The sequence below is a fragment of the Emys orbicularis genome, chromosome 5, assembly GCF_028017835.1.
Source record: "Emys orbicularis isolate rEmyOrb1 chromosome 5, rEmyOrb1.hap1, whole genome shotgun sequence".
NCBI classification, from domain to species: domain Eukaryota; kingdom Metazoa; phylum Chordata; order Testudines; family Emydidae; genus Emys; species Emys orbicularis.
The window spans coordinates 27,131,432-27,151,097 of record NC_088687.1 but is presented as its reverse complement, the minus strand read 5'-3'; positions in this window follow the sequence as shown (position 1 = coordinate 27,151,097).

Below are 19,666 nucleotides of genomic sequence, written 5' to 3'. Positions count from 1 at the left end.
GGCGCTGATCTCTATCCTTTAATGTCCTGAGCCGAAAGGTCTTGCAGATGGCACAACGAGCATACACTTGCTGCAGGCTTCGCGGGCTTTGAAGCCCAGAGACCCCGGCATGCCCCGATGTCGAGAGAGCATAGGAGGGGAACTCTCCTGCCCCCAAAGGAAACAATCTAACAGTAAAGGCTACTAACTATTTAATTAACACTACACAGCTAATGAAAACTATGTATATAGACTGCTAAATGCACTTGCCGAGACAAGAGTACAGGGAAGTTCCAGCTAACCGTCACTAGCGGTAAGAAAGAACTGGGGGGGTGGCGGGTCAGCAGGGCTCTATATTCAATGCCATAAAGGCACGACTCCAGGGGGCACCCAGACCGACCTGACAGATGCTGCTATGGGAAAATCTTCTGACTACTGTGCATATTCACACACCTGATTGGAATGGACATGAACAAGCAAGAAGGGTATTGGGTTCCAGAACTGTGGAGGTGCAATATGTCGCCTGAGGCAGGGTGGGTCTCAGAGCTGACTCAATCAATGAGAACACATTGACCCAACCCTGTGTTTATTACAGTCTGGAAGAGATGCAGGCTTGCACACTGACAGACAAAAGTCTGGGACTACAGAATAGCAATAAAAAGAGCACAAAATGTTATCCATTATGGAGGAGACAATCAGTGAGAGTGTCTCATGAAAAGTGGAGAAATACCTTATTAGGCAGGAAAGTTACTTGTTAAGAAGTGTAGGCTATAGATTGAGTGTTATGTTTTTCTTTTACCTGTAACCCTGTTTCCAAATCCTCTTACTTGCTTTTATTTGAATCTTTAACTCAAGATTTATTAATTAAATTTCAATTTGCATTTACTCCAGACATATCTGAGTGCTGTGTCCTAAGGAGACTGTTGAACTTAGGTGAAGCCAGTAAACTGGGGTGCACTTCTTCCACTGAGGCAATGGATGGGTACATATTGTGGGTGTCCAGATAAGGAACTGCACAATCAAGTATAACACAGAGCCCAGGGTGGAGAGCTTGTGCTGCCAGCAGCCAATTATCACTGGGAGGAATTACCTCGCTGGGCACAGACAAGGCTCCCTTACACTGAAATGAGGTGGTAGTGATTGACCCTGGACACTTTGGGGATACTCTGACAGTGTCACGGCCCCACTTCCTGTAAGCATATCCTACATGCTTTGTTCCTAGATGTATAATCTTACTTTTGATGAATAGGTAAGTTTCTCTCACTACAAGTCCTAAAAGAAATGCAATCATAAACTAATGTAACCTTGGTAATTACAGTAAACTAAAGTAAAGCTAGCAAGTTTTTAAATGATTGCTGCTACAGAGCATTTTCATTGGTTAGAAAGACATAAGGTAGGGATGGATTGACTTCTTTAAATCCCAAAATAGTATTACCTTTGCCGTATATCATCCTGTAATTTCACAATTGCTCAAGTACCGTTTATAGGTCTTATACTGTGAGGTTCTTGGCTCCCTGAACTCCCAATTCCACAACTAAGTAAAACATATTTAAAGTTTCATAATTCTCCTGTTAATAAATCCATAGCAGGTGGGCACAGATCAGCCATGAAGCTACTGCTCTAAAAAGCAATTGAGTTCTCTTGCCAATAACAGAATGGAAGTTTAAAATTAACCTCACTGTCACTGTTCTTTTTATTACCTATCTATTGTGGTAGTGCCTACAGGTCAACTGAGTATGAGAACACATTGTGCTAGGCAAGGTGGGGAAAAGGGATATAACATATGCACAGTGCTTTACAAACACTGATTATTTTTAATTCTTTTGGTGGAATTTTAGTTAGTAGATTAGCTAAACAATGACAAAAGAAGGGAGAGAAGGAGGGAAACATGGAGGACAAAGAATTGGAATAAGGCTGAGGTGGAGAGAGAAAGAGAAAGAGTTGGAGAAGCAGCCGATCATCACAGGAGATAGTGTCCAGAGTGACAATTGTAGAAAGACATGAGATATCAGTGTCCAGTTGTATGCTGCAATTCCTCCCATAGTTGCCTCTTGTGGTTGTTCCTGCTAGCTAGAATTTCTCTAGCCCAGAGCTGGCTCCTCCCTGGATCTTCTCTGTCCTCCAAGTCCTCATTTTACAGCAGGGAGGGAGGGTGGAGCAATGCATGGGCCCAAGGGCCCTTAAAAGAGGTGGGGTGGGGAGGGGAGTGTCACTCCTGTTGCTATCATCAGTGGTAAAATAAAATAATCTCAACTTCTAATTCTAATGAGTCCTGTGAGAGAAAAGCTCTTCACTCACTTTTAAAAATACCTAAAGAATCTAATCTTAATGGGAAAGCTTTACACATATAAAACACGAGTTTAGAATTAAAACTACCTGATGCCATTTTTGGAGGGAGAAAGCACTTGAAAAAAATATATAGTAAAATCTGAAAACCTATGCCTTTAACTATCAGTAAAATTCTCAGATGGAAATGTATGAGGAGGTTACACCTGTTTTAATCACACAAGATGTTGTGTAGATACCTACTCCATATTTACTCTTCCATTTACTTGGTTCTAACTCGGCTAGACATGCTCAATGTGTAAGAGTGGTCAAAGAAAAAAAATAGGTATTAGGCCACATAAGGAATGGAAAGGAGAATACTGACAAATATTATAATACCATGATACAAATTCATGTGATACTATATTCAGTTCTGGTAACGCGGTCTCAAAAAAACATGCATCAGAAGAAGAAAAGGTATAAAGAAAGATGACAAACAATATCAGAAACATGGAAAGATTTAAATATGAAAATACAAAAAATTATGACTACTTTGGAAAGAATGAATAAAAAACAGGCATGACAGAAGTATTCATAATAATGACTATATAAAAAAGGTAAATAGAGTGCTGCCATTTACGCTCATTCTAAGTAAAATGGTCATTAAATGAAACTGAAAGGCAGCATTATGAAAACTAATCAAAGAAAAAGTTATGTATAAAAAAGCTAATTAGTGAAACATTACCACTAGATACCATTGATACCAAGACCTTGGGATTCAAAAAAAGAATTAGCCATTTACGTGCATAATGAATAGGTCCATAGTTACAATGAATAGGAGTTTGAAAAACAGGGATATAAACTGGTCTTACTATACAGTGCTGAAGCTTGGAGTCTTAACCTTACTATCTGAACTCTAAGTTTTCATAAACTTCTTCCTTAGACAAATCCTCAATATCAGATATCCAAAAAAAATTCACAAACGAAGAACTCTGAAGGAAGACAAAACAGAAACCTATTGGACAAGAAATTACAGAATGAAAATGGAGATGGGTAGGATATTCATGGAAGAAAGACCCAAACAACAGATGATGTACTGGAACCCCCAGTGCCAGAGCTGATGAGGCAGACCAAAGATAACACGGAAATGCACAACAGAAGCACAATTGAAAGCTATTACAATGACATGAGAAGAAGCTATGACTGCACCAGGAGACCAACAAAGGCGGAAGTCAGTGGTGAAGGCCCTATGTTCTGCATGAAAAAGCAAGGCATAAGAGAGAAACTCTCATAGTTTCAAGGTATAAACCAGTCACTGAGAAAGCCAGAATTTAGAAAGCAGCTTCCCCTGTTGACAGGTGATTTCATAAGTTGTCCACAATGGCATTTCTTACATCATCTTCCGAAGCACCTGGTATTGGCCAGTGACAGAGCTGTGAAGGCCAAAAGTATAACTGGGTTCAAAAAAAAAAAAAAAAAAAATTAGGTAAGTTCATGGATGATAGGCCCATCAATGGCTATTAGCCAACGTGGTCTATCCTGTAGGTATCCCTAAACCTCAGACTGCCAGAACCTGGGACTGGACAATGGGGGGTGGTGGGGGGGGGGTTAAAGCACTTAATGAATTCCCATGTTCTGTTCATCCCATCTGAAGCATGTGGCAACTGCGACTGTGTCAGAAGACTGGATACTGGGCTAGATGAACCATTGGTCTGATCCAGTATGGCCATTCTTATGTTCCTAGTCAACAGAAAGTCTTACGTGTAAGGATTAAATTCTATGTTTAGTTCCCTAAATTGTTCTTTTGTTGAATTCACACAAACAAAAATACATTGTTGTAAAACTAGGCATATTTTATTCTCATACATTCAATTTAAGTGAAACTGAATGTATCTTAACTCTCAAATTGCCAAATCGGGGAAAAGCTCTCTGTTCTGGTAAAGTTATACAGTCTATTATGTCAGAACCTAGCTGCTAGTGTTCTTCTGTTTTTCTTTAATAAAACTGTTCCTTACAAATTTGTTTTATAAAACTGATTAACTTAAACAATCAAATTACTCTAAACTCGGATGACCAGATAGCAAGTGTGGAAAATTGGGACACTTCCCCTCCACCCCCCCCCCCCCCCCCCCAGGAATGGAGGAAGGTACAGTTGCTTATATAAGACTAAGCCCCGAATATCAGGATGGTCCCAATAATATCCGGACATCTGGTCACCTCAAGTTAAACCCCTGTTGACCAGTGTAATTGGTGTGGAAAAGAATGGTACAATATATTTTTTTGAAAATACAAAGGGAAAGGAAACATTAAACATAAATCAGGCCTTCACTTTGGATTTGGACAGACAAGGTTATCTTTTTCTACTATAATACTGAAAGTTGCTAAGTAAATGAATAAGAAATTACATATTTAGAGGATAAATATTCACAGTTTCTAAGACAACAACCCTTAATGCTTTTGAACAAAATTAAGCTTGTCCATTAATTCCTGACTATAACTGTACTCCCAGCAGACTTCTGTGCCACTGCACAATGCAGAATTTGAGGAGAATTAATGTTTTACACAGAATTTCATTTTTCCATGCAGAATTGGTATTGCAGAGCTTCTGGCCACCATTAGAGGCCGCTGGATCCAGCAGAGCTCAGCTCTCCAACTTGCGAATATAGGACACTGCCACGGGGAAGAGGAGCTGGAGGGTTCTGGGCAGCTGTTGTTCCCAACACATCCTGAAGAAAGTAGGCGGCATGCAGGAAATGTCATACAAGCCCAGGATCCAGCATCAGGCTTTCTCCTTCGGATCCTTGGGCTCTGGGGGGTAAGGGATGCCAGTATCTGGGCAGGGGGAGAGGAGGTGCTCCACAGCAAAGTTTCCCCCAAGATGTGCTCAGCTGGCACGCGTGACACACTCAGACTGAGGTGCCCAATAAAGCATAAATGAGAAACAGAAACTGAGTTGTCATAGGGGTTTCTTTAACTCTCTACTCCTGGGGGAATGTTTTTGTTGTCTGTATTGTTACAGATGTACTTGCGGACATATTTTGAAATAAATTACTAAAATAATTTTAACTGGTGTGATTATATTGTGTTATTTTGACAAATAAAACTTGCAGAATTTTAAAATTCTGTGTACATAATTTTTAATTTTTTGGTACAGAATTCCCCCAGGAGTATAATTTCTCCTAGTGAACTTTAGAGGTTCTTTACTGTAATTCAGTTTCTCAAAAGCCTGATCTTAATTCTCTCTTACAAAATATTAATGTTAATTTAATAGTAATTCCCTGCTAATACTTTTTCAACTCTATTCAAAGTTAGTATTAGGCTCAGAGGACAGTCATAATTTTTTTGCTTGTACTAGATTTCACTTGAGCCCTGCACAAGTTACATTCCCTGCTCCCCGTCCAGTCCTACCCCCAAACTACAGGCAAACTTCCATGAACACATGCTTCTAGTGCAGGAAAGGAGAGGGAAAGAGCATACATGGTTCCTTTGATTTGTGTTAGTTTGTTACGGTTATCTACTCTCATCAACAGAGAAAAGGCCCCTTCATCTACTGTACTGAATTTCCAACAGATTGTTTAGTTTAGTTATCATGACCTGAGGGTCTATATCATGAATCAGTCTGTCACAGAAAACCACTATAAGTGTTCAGAGCAACCCAGACTGTTAGCAAATGACACATTAATTAAGCTTCTTCCTCCCCTTCCATAAATTATGCTCCTTCTCTAGAACACAACTTTATCAAAAATTACAACACCAGTACACATTTTAAAACCCAGTGATACAATATAGTTACAGTCAAATATTTTATGGGGTTACCAAACACCAGATATAGCACGTGGAGGATTTCACCATCTCCAATATATCACATGCTTTCAAGAAAAACTGGAAGCATTGAAACCATCAGCCCTGTGCCAGGTTCCCTTTCAGGCACTCTGAGTAATTCATGAGGCTTCAAATTCCTTTTTTTAAAAACTAACTTTAGATTACTTCTGACACCATAACATAAAAGCACAATACACTGGCATCCTGGTAAGAGACTGGTCTTTCCCCCCCGCCATCTGACCATGGGTCAGGTTTTTAGAAGAGGTTAATACCCCGTCACATAACAGGGGTCAGTATCAACTGACTCTAGCAGCTACTGTTATTGATAGTCAAAATTGGCCCCAATTCTACACAAGAATTTTCTAGCCTGAACCCTGTGGAATTGCACAGAAGTTCTCAGGGACTTGAGGGTGCTTCTCATTGCAATAGAAAAATCATTTTAAATAAGAAACTGAAATTATAAAAACAATACTGTCAGGGGCTCAAGTCAAAGTCAAGTCTAATACCTGAAACTATTATTAAACTTATTTTTTTAAACTAGCTAAATTTCAAGTTGATGGTTTTGCTTTAAGTGTCTTTCTAAGCCTAAGGTCACATAGCTAAGCAGTGAGAATCGGGTAGAACCAAAATTTAACATAAAAACCCCTATGTTTTAAGGACTAAGTTACATTCGCATGAGCAGCTACAAAACCACTCCATTTAAAGAAGGGGGGGGAAAGCTTAAAAATAGAGTTTACTGTTTTTTTTATTTTGAAAATGTTTACACTTTTCTTTGTACATCCTTTTTTAAAGCTAAACAATAAATAGAAGAGAGGGGGAAATTATTTTTGCAAGTGGCTAAGCATGTTCTATCTTGCAAATAAACTGATTTGCAGCTAGCTCTGTGTTTAATTATTGGAGAAGTTAAGTACACCTCTACCCCGATATAACGTGACCCGATATAACACGAATTTGGATATAACGCAGTAAAGCAGTGCTCCGGGGTGGGGGGGGGGAGGGCGGGGCTGCGCACTCCGGCGGATCAAAGCAAGTTCGATATAATGCGGTTTCACCTATAACACGGTAAGATTTTTTGGCTCCTGAGGACAGCGTTATATCGAGGTAGAGGTGTAGTTATCAAGACATAATTCAATGACAGCTAGATATTTTTATTTTAGTTTGTTTTTAAAAATAGTAAGAATTCTCCACAGTCCCACTAAAAGCTAGTTGGTTGTTGCGGCTGGGTTTTTTTGTTTTTAGGGGGTGGGGGAAGGTTTGAGGGCATGGGCAGGGAATCAGATACCATCAGATGCCATAAGTGAACTCTGTGCTTCTCTGACCTAGTCATTGGATTAATGCTAAAAGAAAAACAAAAAACTACTGGGCCACATGATCTGCAGTACCAGCAATTTATAATGAAATACATTGTAGTTTTATTTTTTAATTCAAACTCAAATTAGTATATTTGTATGTATTACGCTTAATACATTGTGTTCTCATTTGAAACGTTAACACATATGGAAAGCATGTTACGCATAATCATTTCTAATAGAAATGAGAACTGCAAGTCAGTTTCATTTCCCCTCCTCTCCCCACTATTAAGATTACAAAAATCACTGCAGAAAAACAAAATAGAAACTAAATGTTAGATTTATTCTACCCATGCCAAAATATTTTGACACCAATCTTCATGATATGCCATGTATTAAATATTATTTAAAACTGGATAAAATTAACTAGCTTCCCATAAAAATTAACCTATCTTGGGAGAAAACAGTTATATGTAAGCAATGTTTTCCAGAGTTCATAAACTTTTATTATTTAACACACACCTATTGTGGGCAAGAACTAAAAATAAACAAATACACCACAATTCTGGTTCACTATACAAATACTGATTGTGTGCACTTGCTCCATGTCTTCTCTTGTCATAGAAGCAATTTTTTCATGCAAATATACATATGTGCCTTTAAGTCAACAGTAAGTCAGAGCCTCAGCTGCTTTAACCAGTCAATAGAGATATTCTAATTTATACCAGCTTAGCATCCAGCCAGTTTCCTAGTATGCCTAGATTCCCAGAACTCTACACATTCATGCTAGCATTATAAATTTTAAAGGATACTACGGCAAAGAGAGATCCATTTTTTTCTGACACAGCACTTTAAAAAAGACTACATTAAAGAAGAAATTGAAGGCAAAAATACTTAAATTACCAAAATGTATCACATTCAAAGTAAAATACACTTAAAAGAAAATGTTCCGATGTCGTACCTTTAACTCTCCATAAAAAGGAAAAGCTTGAAGAAATATTCCCTTGTTTCTTATTGCCCCACTCAAAATCTAAATTAAAAATGCATCTTTAATACTTTAGTCTCTTTGCTTAAAATTAACAAGAAACTTTCACAAACCTAATTAACAGGCATACTAACATCCTCTTAGACGACATCATCAGAGACTGAGGTTTTTATATATACATTGCTAAAAAGGTTGCTGACTACAGATCATGAGCAATTAAATTGTGCTGGCAAACCAAAAATATATCAGTTCCAGTATCCACATGACTATTTCAAAGAAAAACACTATCCAGTTTTATCTCAGAAATTTTTTAGAGAGACTAATTTTTGCCTCCACAAACCTAAGTTCCCTAATAATCTGAATTTAAATATTTTCACTCATTATTAACGAGAGAACGGGTAGTAAGAAGCAATGCTGTCAACTCTGGCAATTTTATCATCTCTCTCTCAATATATTTGGTGTTTCTCTTAAAACCCTAGAGCTTAGACTCATGTTATGTGAGAATCTCAGCTTTAATTTAAAAATAAAAGTACATTTCTAGACATTGTGAAGAAAAGCTTGAAAATACGACCTGAGTGAGGCCTAACGGCTCAAAAACCAGAAGGCAAATTAGAAGTCCACAATGATGATGGTTTGGTTTTTTTTTTGTTTGTTTTTTTTAAAAAGGGCACAAAAATAGGAACAATAGGAAAAGAAAAAAAGATGGAAGTTCTTGGTGCAATATTGGGGGGGGGGGGGGAATGTTGGCCAACCTTAGGTCCTCCAAAATCATGGGAGGCCTCAAGAAATCATGCCATCTTTTTGCCACTCAGACTCCCATTTGAGTCTGAGGCAATCAACCAACAACGTTAGTTTGAAATAAAAATATTAATCCTTTTAGTTACAAATTCAGGTCTTGAGATAACTTTTTTCCCTAGCAGTGAAGATTCCATAGTGTCTAGCATTCAAACAGATTAGAGAGGGAAAAGACCTATTAGGCCAACTACTTCAGCCCCATGGCAGCACAGGACTGTTTGAACACAGCATCTAGTGCTTTTTTCTATTTACTTAATAACAACTTGGAGTAATGGTTTTTACTTCTCCAGTTTAACAAATCTTAGTTAGTAAACTGTTCACCATGCTCAGTCTATACTGTGATTTGTTTGAAGTCATCCCATTATCCCTATTTTTTCTCCTTAATCCATTTTAAGCACTTCTCCCTTATTTGCATTTTACACCACCCAGCTTTTTATATAACTGCCTTGAAAAGTTGTCATTCAAATTTACCATCCCAAGAATAAATTCCTCTCATCCACACTTTATAACATTTATGATGAAAATTGCATATAATCCAAAAAATTGGTGACAAATTGTCAGCGTGTTGTACACTGTTTTCATATCTCCTTTAGACATCTTCTGGCCAACCTAGGCCTATTTAATTCCTGTCATCTCAAAACCTCCAGCTCCTATGTCACAGTTCAGGGCAAATGCACCTGTATTTCCCCACCCCCATGATCCTCCAAAGGCACCGCCTCTAGTCTGCTGGCTCTTCAGCCATCACCTCTCTTGGGTGAAAACCCACGGCGCGCTCCTTCCTGGGTATTTCCAGGCTGCACAGCTCCCTGCCTACACTGTGATATTCCCAGCAAGCCAGACTGCCTGAATAGGCTGGTATTTGCACTTTACTTTCTCCTCAAAGGCTATCAGAACAACTATAATCACCAGCACTCACAAGTTACCACACAGCTCTAAGGAAGCACACTTATTCTTAAGGTGAAAGCACTGCAGAGAAATCGTTTTTTAAAAAACTAGTAAGACTTCTTCCTATGTGCATGCTAAAACCTTGCCAGAGGTCACCCATCAGTCTTATGGGGCCTCAGTAGGCCAAAGCCCTTCCAACCCCTGCCCAGGAAGGTTAGCCCACCCTCCACCCGCTTTGGACAGAAAGTCCTGTCCATTTGCTCATTCAGAAAGAAGGTCAGAGTCAGTTTAAACTCAGGCTATTTCTCCAGAAATCCTTTATTTGTCTGGTGGTCTCTGGAGAATCCAGTTTGAGATAATACATGCAATCCTCTCCAGATAGTAGTACTTATCTGGAGATATTACATGAGTGAATTTGCTTAATCACCCCCCACTGTTCTTTGTTTCTGGAGGAGCTGTACTCACTCTCCCCCATGGAATTTCATACAATCCCTGGCCCAGAACGGTACTTAAACTTAATACAGTAGTATCTCCCAAAGATATTGCAGGAAATTGTCATATCTTCTAAAAAAAACTAGGCATATTTAATTCCTGTAATCTCTTTTTTTTTTTTTTTTTTTTTTTTGGAAAGAGTCCCCAACCCATAATCTTTCTGTCCTTAAAATTTTTTAAAACAGCATCTCCTTATCAGGATACCCAAATAACGCAGTACAAGTAACACAGAGATGAGACTTTATTTTAAAAAGTCCCTTTTGGCCTTCCTCTTTTTAATCTCAGTTCTTTTGTTGCAACTAATTAACCATAATGCTTCAGTTTCAGAAATTATTTTAAGAAGAGTTTGTCAACTCCAATGTTAGAGAAAATAAGCAACCTTTAGTTATCATGATATTCAACTTTATCAGCTGAAACAAACGAGTTTAAATAAACCTAATTCATCACTGTTTATTACTATTGAGAGTTTATGAACATACATGAACAACACTGTAGAAAAGCAAATCGACAAGCATGCTTACCCCCCACCACTCACACACACATATATTTGCAGATGGATGGCGGAAAGGAAGGTGGGGAATGGCAAGATGATCCAAGTAGAAGCAGATCCATTAACTTCCACCCTGGCCCTCCCCCCCCGCAAGCCACATCAATGCACAGGGTGGCTTCAGTAGATCTAGATGCCTCAGCATTCAGTGAGTAAAAAGGCTCCCACAAAATGTCTCCTAATCCTGTCCCACCTTCACAGTGCAGATCTAGAAAGCAGATCTAAGAAGAAGCTTCTTCAGAGTATGAAAACAAGCCGTCTCACACAGTAAATTAGCCAGTGCCCGTAACCAATAGCTTAGTTTTCCCCACATTGCACTATAAAAACATTCACATACTTTATTACAAAGGTCATTAATGTACCAGCAGCCAATTGTCTGCATAAATTAAGCTCTAAAAATGAAGGTATGTTTACACACACTGCAGAGTTTAGCATGACTACTGTCACATCCCCAGAATACCAGACATTCTGGTACTTCCAGGAACACCATGGGCCTATATGACCCCGCCCACAAGGTCACAGTGGCAGGGCAGAGTGTCACTCTCTTCAAAATGGCGTTGTGTGTGTGTGTGTGAGATACCAGACAAAACCTCACACAGTTTAATACCAGTACCAGACAGGGAACAACCCATTTAAAAACAGGACTGTCTGAATTAAAACCAAATGTACAGCCTGCCTAACTGTGATAGTTGAGTGCATCTATTTCATATCCTTCTTTGTAGCTTTTTTCCATACATTTATAAAAAGTTAAGAGGATGCCTTTTTACCATTCAACATTACCCTTCCTGATCATTTATGTTTGTCACATATACATCATTCGTTCTAAGCACAGTCATGTGCCACTGGTTCAAAAAGTAGAGTAGGTGTTAGTTGTGTGTGCTACAGTAAAGGGTGCAGAGCTGTTTCTCCTATAACTCCCTCACATGCTTATAATGAGGGTGTGGGGAGAGAGGGGGAGATCTGTTCACCAATGAGGAGTCTTTCCTAGGAGAGTGTGTTGGTCTAAACCTTTTTATTGGCAGGTTCTAGCCCTCACCATAGCAAACTTAATTTTCCAAATGTGAAATGAGTATTGTTTTCTTAAGTCTGCAGAAGAGACGGTTCCAGTGCCATTTCTTAAGTCTGCAGAAGAGACGGCTCCAGTGTCATTGCTACTGCTCACAGCTTTGTTAAGCTGGTGAAGAACAGTAAGTCAACAAGGTGTGCTGGTGTTATGCAGAACCCCATGGGTATCAGGAAAAAAAACGGTCAAAAATCATGTCAATTTCACAGCCCCAGGAAGCAGAGATAGGTGCAGCACAAGGTACTGGAGTTTATGGCAAACACCAGTCTCAAAAAAAAAAAAAAAAAAAAAAGCAGAGAGGGAAAGGTGGAATAGTTCCCTCAGTAGTTAGGATGATCTGGGGAGAGTTGGTTTTAGAAAATCCCCTTAAGCTACTTTTTAAATTAAGGGGGAAGTGAAAACCCACACTTTCCTAAGATTCTTAGGGGTAAGAATTTAAATATATAAAAAGCATTACCTATCCATATGCACTCATTACAATTTCTTCCTTACTATTTTCCCATTTTAAAAAAAATCACCAATCAAATTAGATACAAAAAGACCAGCAACAAAGCAATATAAAGGATTGAAATAAAATATTTAGGAATCAGAAAATTCCACTTACTAAGGTTGATCAGCCAACACTGTTCAGCCAAGTTAATTTTTTTAAATGGCATTTTCTGTTCCTCTTTTACTCTTCAGCATGATATGCAGCATGCAAAGTGGCCAAGTTTACATTGCTGGAACCAACATAATTTTTAGATTTATTTTGATTATGAAATATTGATCTTGCAACATTAACTTTAATGTAATGCTATTTTTGCATTTAATAGATGCAACATCTAAGTCAAATGTGTTGAGGCATATTGTGGCAAATGTGTTGAGGCATTCTCTATGAACTCTACCTTTCCACAACTGAGATTACTCAGTAAACAGACTTTATAACAAAAAAATCAATGTATATATAATCTATTCCCAGAAACCCAGAGTATCAATAAAACCCTTACGTAACATTTCTAATCAGTTATCAGATGATCCTATAGATGTTATGAGTTTGTGTTGTCTTAACTATTCAGTAGGGAGGACAGTTCAAACCTGTATACAGCAATTATCTAAAACACAGCAGATGAACAAGGGGATGCCCACCATGTGAAAGCTATTAATTCCACACAACATATGGGTTGCTATCAAAGCAGATATTCTCAAGGTCAAGAGCACAAAAATCACCCCCAACACACATTTTCCAAGCCTCACAGAGAATTCAGTATTTTTCTCCCAAATACAACTTTCCAACTTCAGTATTAATAGTCTGTGAAGAAGTTTCTTGCCAATACCTGCCAAGATATTTTCAAATGTTTAACCAAGTTCTATGCTTTTCATCAGAACTTATTCCACACACTTATGTTGACCACTCGTCCCTTATTTTAAGACAAGTCCTTATTCATTGATTTCTCCCTTAGAGAGGGATCCCTTAGCGTGATCACCCATCCATTATTTTAAGGCATATTAAATGTATTAAAACTAATATGCACTACTTTAAATGTTAAAATGAAGGGTCTGATAATTGTATTACACACTTGAGGGCAATAGATTGTACACTTGAGAGAAAAATGCACAAGTGAAATGATGTTTCCCTAAAACGCCCTTTAAATTAAAGTATTGTCCCTTATTTTTCATGTGGTTTTCCCTTATTTCCATCCAACATAGATGGTCACCCACTAGACTAGACAACCTCACAGATAACAGGAAACCAGAAAAAAGCGCCACTTTTTACACTGCAATGGTTCAAATACATCATCAAAGAATTTTTGTGCACAACCATCAAATTGGTAAACACACGAGTCCATTTAAGACTTCATCTATATCACATCTTACGATTTTATTCTAGCTCAAACTAAGCAGGGTATGAACTGGCCAGTATTACGGTGCAAAGCTTCCAAGGAAAGTAAGTTGCTGCAGTAAATAGCATTAATGATTCAGCATATGGCACTGAGAGCATATGGTAATAGTTATGCCAAGACAACATTAATATAATGCCTCAATATGGAGTTTGAAGGAACTGAATTGCTGGAGATGACACCTTTCAGATAATGTGCAAAACTAAGTCCTGACTACTTCTGGTTATTGAAAATCCTCAGTGCTTTCTGGAAGCATAAATTAATCCAGGCATCCTGGACAAATTCCAATTTAGGTAACTACAATCTCCCTATCTAAATATTACTCATGTAATTCCAATTCAATATGGTCATCTTCACTAAATTGCTGAGTATGTAATACTGTGCTATATTGCACTCCAGAGGTGGTAGCATTTCACTTTTGGGTAAACTTATCCAAGGGCTTGTCTACACTGGCACTTTACAGTGCTGCAACTTTCTCCCTCAGAGGTGTGAAAAAACACTCCCCTAAACGCTGCAAGTTTCAGCGCTGTAACGTGCCAGTATAGACAGTGCACCAGCGCTGGTAGCTGCACTCCCAGCGCTGGTAGCTGCACTCCCAGCGCTGGTAGCTGCACTCCCAGCGCTGGTAGCTGCACTCCCAGCGCTGGTAGCTGCACTCCCAGCGCTGGTAGCTATGCCCCTCATACAGTAGGGTTACCATATTTTAATTTAAAAAACGGAGGACACTCCACGGGGCCCCGGCCCCGCCCCAACTCCGCCCCTTCCCCGACCCATCCCCAAAGTCCCCGCCCCAACTCCGCCCCCTCCCCTGAACACTCCGCCCCCTACTCCTCCCCCTCCCCTGCTTCCCGCAAATCAAATGTTCGCGGGAAGCCTGAAACAGGGAGGCAGCAGGTAAGCTGGGGCTGGGGCGGTGGCGGGGCACGAGGAGGCGCAGCCCAGTCTGGCCCCCCCGGCTGAGCGGCTCCCTCCGGCCGCCGGCCGGCCCCGGCCAAGAGGCTCTGGCCCCGGCGTCTCCCGCCCGGCTCGGCTCGGGCCCTGGGGCGTCGGCCCTGGTTCCGGCCAAGCTGCTCCGGCCCGCCCTGGCCCCGGCGGCTCCGGCTCAGCTCGGCTCGGGCCCCGGTTCCAACCGAGTGGCTCCGGCCCGGCACCAGCCCTGGCCGAGCACCGCCGGCCCCAGCGGCTCCGGCCCCAGCAGCTCCAGCCCGGACCCAAGCCCCAAGACCCCTCCCTCCCTATTTTCCCGGACATGTCCGGCTTTTGGGGATTTCCTCCCGGACGGGGATTTGAGGACCAAAAAGCCGGACATGTCCGGGAAAATCCGGACGTATGGTAACCCTATCATAGAGGTGTGTTTTATTTGTTTTTAAGAGCGCTGGAAGAGCTCTAACAAGACTACACAAGCCACGTTAAAGTGCTGCCAGTATAGACAAGCCCCAAGTAGTTAAAGAATTTTGGGTTTCTTGATAAAATTATCTGTCTCTCTTCTGGTTCTCTGACCCTCACTACTGGATAGTTATGACTGCTTGGGTGACCCAAGTGATGAATTTCCTTGCTCACAAGTGTTTATAATTGAAGACTAATATTGCAAAAACCCCAAACATTTTTTTAAAAACACAAAACATTATTTTAGGGTTTTTAGCTCTGGAGTCATGATGGACAGATACTTTTAACTTAAAAAAAAATTCTAGAAGGTTGTCTGGACATCATTAAGTGCTGTATCTCTTATTGCCAAACAGTTTGTGCATTCTAGCATGCAACTCTTGATACATTCCTTGCATCTCAGTAGTGAATTGCTGAAGATACAAGAAGTGATTACTTACTGTAAAACAGCAAAGTGCAAACAAACTGCCACCACCACCACCAAAATATCAAACCAAATTTTTAAAAAGAGGAAATTATAGACAACTTTCAATTGCAAAACTCAAGACAACAATTAGGAAACTCATTAATAAATTATTACAGATTCTTAGGATATAAACATCTACAGAGACTAGTTGAAGACAACAATTATTTGGAATGTTCTGTTGTCTTTTTTTTTTAAACACATAAAAGGTATATGTTTTGAAGACGTCTACCTAAAGATACTGAAAATGGAAATCTGTGAAGAATTATACTATCTAGTGATGTATTTTACAATACAGAAGTGAAAGATCTGATCACATTTTTCAAACTGTAGGTTTTGAAATGATTAAAGTAGCTCAGTTTTAGGGGCTGCTAAAAAGCTATTATGACATAGCAAATTGTCAATAGATTTTCCTACAGTTTTAAGTATCTCCCAGGCAAGTGTGATTATAAAATATTTTGGTAAATTATAACTAGGGCCTGTTTGTCAGAGTAAATCATTTGAAAATAATCACTGTCTGGTCATGGAAAAAGAAGGAAGAGTCACATGCTTATAGCAAGAGGTGCCAAGAGTCAAAGACAACATTGTTTAAAACGAAGTGTCCTTTATTTTGCAATAGAAACCAATAAAAATAATTTACAAATATTTAAAAATCCCTACCCAGTGCCTGGAGGTTCACTCCAGCAGCAGTCAGAAGCACCAGACAAAACATCTGCTACTGCCTCCTCCTTCAGTGCTGCTTGCTTACATAGTTGGTCTGCAGAAGCCTAATTAAATATCATGACTTACCTTTAAAAACACATACATACAAGAAAAAAATTCAGGTCAACCCAATGAAAAACCACCAGCCATGGCTAATTGGCTTGTAACACAACTACAAAATAAAGAGGTCAGGGAGAGAAAGAGGTAAGGAAATAAGTTGTGGGGATTTTTCTCTGTGCCCATCATGTATGTACAAGACTCCTATTTAATCAAACATCCTGTCTCCAGCAGTACCAATACCCAATGCTTTAGAAGAGGTGCCCACACCCAAAAAGAGAGTCTATAATGCATCTAGTCAGTTGAATGACATTGGCTGTGTCTTTTTCCACAAATATTTACAAGCCTGGCCAAGGTTATTTTAGGAAGAGGACGTGTCTTCCAAAATGCAAAAAAATGGCAAAACTCAAGTACAATAAAAAGGGTGCCCATTTTAGCAGTTAGAAGCCTGTGCATACTATAAATCCGAAATCCAACGCACATCTGGTTCACTAAGTTTAGGATGAATATACAGCACTTAGCACAAGGGGATAACCCGATGCTGACTGGGCCTCAATGGACCACTCTAAAACAAAACAAAAAATTGAAGTACCACTATGTAAAAAGAAAAGCTTATCATGGGATTTCTCGTAGAGTAGAAACTACAGTTAAAGTCAACAGTAAAGACCCCTACTGACTTCAAGGAAGTCAGATAAAGCCAAAACATCTCCCCATCTCTGCCTTAGCCTATGCTAATGCTAAAATAACTGAAATTATATTTCCCCCCCCCCAAGATTTGTAAGATTTTATTTTATTTTATACCCTGAAATCATTCAAAACTTATTTTCCTACAATTTTTTTATCCACCCATATAACCAAGTGTAAAGTGGCATTTCCATGAACTTGAATTTACACCAAGATAGTCCTAACTTGTCCTATATTTGCCCAGCTATCAAACAAAATCAGACAACCCTGAGCTGAAGGCTACTTAGCTCACCAATCACTCCTAGTTAGATACAATTGAATTTTAAGCAAATCTTAAGATTAAGTAAAGAAAAAAAAAAAAGGACAACTACAAATCAACATTTCAATGCTAAAACTAATTACTGAAAAACAGCATGGACCAACTAATGATGATCTGTCAACCCATCTTGATATATTAGATATTAGCAATCCTAAAGGATCTTTATATCTTGTAAGATTTGTCAGTCTACTCCAGCTAGTATTAAATCGTTTAGTAAAATTACAAAGTAGTATTGACTCACATCAGTGCATCAACATTTGTTCAATAACATGCAACATGATTTAAAAACAAAAATATTTACAAAGTTAGTCTGTTCTTAATGCATAGTCTAAGCCACTATATATCAAGCATATTAGTGTGACCAATATCTTGGAATCCAAAAGTTCTGTTAACTTACAATTTAAAAAAAAAAAAAAAAAAAGATTCTAGACTCCAGAAGTACATCATTTTTCTACTATCCAGTAGTCTGGACTCTGGGTTCCTTGCTGTTCATGAAAACTGAGGGCTAAAAGGTGACTTCAAGTGTGTTAATCAGCAGTCCCCTTTTGAACCTCCAGAAGTGAATTATTCAGTGAGCCTGAGAAACAATCAAGATATTATATGTTGGGAAATGGAACAAGTGCTTCCCTGACTACACTGCACCAAGTGCTAAGACTTTTTAGGGGACATAAACAACCTCTGAAGGATACTAGATAAGATGCTATTCTTCTTGCTTACTGTATATTTCCTATGGTGGACACACTTACTACATCTTCTCTGCAGAGGAGGCCTGATGCTTGGCAGACCAATAGGTGGAAAACAGAAGGAAGACAGAAGGCTCTGGAATTATGACTCAATTGTTGTGATTTATGCTAGGAATTTTCAAAAGTAATAATTGTCTTAACTGAGCTATATACTCAATAAAATATTGTGAACTTTAGCTGTGTGTAAAAATGGAGTCTCAGTCTTGCTGTCTGCTCAACTACATAGTCCTGCTATCTAACTTTAATGATAACACACACTTGTTTTGTCTTTGTGTGTACACCTACACATTCTGAGGAAGAACATGAAACCACCACATCTCCTTGTCTGGTAAATGATACACACTGCATTAGGGTTTAGAAGGATTTGCAGGATATTTTCACTGGAGGATGTAACATGGCCACAACTGCCACAATTTAAGACTTATGTGGTTCTCCTAGACTGAAAGATTCTAAGGATGTTTGTTTAATAATACAGTAAGGTTGAAAGTGAAGAAAGTTACATATAACTGTATTATTGCTAGTTTGGTTTGTTTTTACTAGGATAATCATCTCAGGACTCCCCACAATTATGTTTTGAAGGCTTCTAACCACAGGAGATAGAAATGCTTATTTGAAACTATTCTTCCTATACAATCTAGTTAGACTAGTCCTACACATACTGCAAGAAGTGGGTTTGGTTCATTTACAGTATTTATACCACCATTCTGGATATTTTTACCTCCTGTGATTAGTGTACATTACCTTTGTTTATTGAAGAGCTTAAATAAAATGAGATGTTTGTAAATGATGCCTGACATAAAACACTTAACAATGTTCTTATGTTTTTAAACAGCTAAAAAGCAAAACTAAAACAAAAAAGTTATTACACAATAATCTTTTACTATTCACACGAACCAGGTGTCTCCTAAGGCTCCCAGGGTCTTTCATGTATTGAAAAGCTTAAAAATATTCATCCAAACACCTGAAGAAAAATGTGCCTGAATTTTCTATCAATTTTCTCCATCATTTTACAAATATTAATTAAAACAAGTAAAGGCAACATTTAGGCCCTGATTCAGCAACACAGTTAGCACATGTTTAAGTCGCATTTGCTTCAATGTAAATGCAAAAAAAAAAAACTTTAAAAAAAAAAAACCCAGAAAGCTTAAAACTGCATGTTAAGTTGCAAGCACGGATGAACCTGTCCAACTCCTCCAAAATATGTACTACACTTCAAAATACCATTCAGTGATGCTCTGCTGTTTTTATCTTAACTGCATCATGCCATAGAAGATACTTAAAATGTTCTTCATATAATACAGCTGTATGCTTTTTTT